The sequence below is a fragment of the Pyxicephalus adspersus genome, chromosome 7, assembly GCF_032062135.1.
Source record: "Pyxicephalus adspersus chromosome 7, UCB_Pads_2.0, whole genome shotgun sequence".
NCBI lineage: Eukaryota > Metazoa > Chordata > Amphibia > Anura > Pyxicephalidae > Pyxicephalus > Pyxicephalus adspersus.
The window spans coordinates 50926685-50927895 of NC_092864.1; positions in this window are offsets into that span (position 1 = coordinate 50926685).

Genomic DNA, 1211 nt, shown 5'->3' on the forward strand with positions numbered 1-1211 from the left:
TATATATATATATCTATCTGGAGGAGTGGGCATTCGTAGACTGTATTTGAAGGGAAGGGAAGGGAACAACATTTGCTCCAACATTGAGAAGGTGCATTAGGGTACAATTTTGCTAACTCTCAGGTCAGTTTAGGTGACACCAGTGATCTTTTTGGCTATCTATAAGAGTCACATTCTCGCCACTGTCTGGCAATGAACAAGGCATTCTTCCTATTGACCACCACACTAATGTACTGTATAGCAATTATAGTAGGGGTTCCCCAAGACCTGAAAGGTATTTCAGGGGTCCTCCATGTAAAAACAGAAGAGAAACACTTAGCTAGATGAAGCTGGATGTCCCCTAGCCAGGGAATGAGAAGGGACTGTATATGATTTGCTGCAGCAGTGCACATTGTGGGAAGCTCACAGTGTGCAATGAAATAACATTATGCATTCCCTGTACATTACAGGAACCTGTACAACTGTGAAGGCTGGAGTTCAGCTTTCATGGTTTTACAATCCAACATCACATCTGATCCATTTACAATAGAGCCTTATATCACAAGTTGTCAAGTTAAAAAAAAAGCTTTACATTTTAATTTCTATCTGCCGCATTTCATGCTAAAATTGGAGAGAATGGTAAATAGGAAATCTGAGGAATTCATTTGATCCCACAGTTCATATTGAAGCTTCAAAATGAATTAAAGTGCAATTTCAAATATGATGTGTGGGAGCCGAGGTTATTAAAGGAAATATTGTGACTCGTGGGATTTGCTTCACATATGCCAAGTAATAACAGAATAACTGAGCAGCCATAACAGTGACAGAGCTAAACATTTTACAAATAAAGTTGAACTCCAGACACATATAAAAGACACAGATTATCGAAGCACTGCAAGCAAAAAAATACAACCTTATATGTATTGTAATAATGCCCTGGTATCAGCCTCTTATAGTCCCTGTACAGTAGGTTGTAGTGTTTAGGCAATGTTCAGACTGGCAGGGAAATTTTGGTGTAGTTAGCGCTTCCTCGTGCCAGTGAACTGCTGCCTTGGGGGAAATGCTACTTGTAACATCCACCAATAGCAATCCAATAAATAAAGAATGGGGATGGGACTGACAAGGTGCTGGACTCCAGGAGCTGCACAGAATCACTTGGTTCCACTGCAGATCTGAACCTAACCCTAATGGTATCTTCCTATTGTGGCTATAGTTCTATTTTATTGCATAAG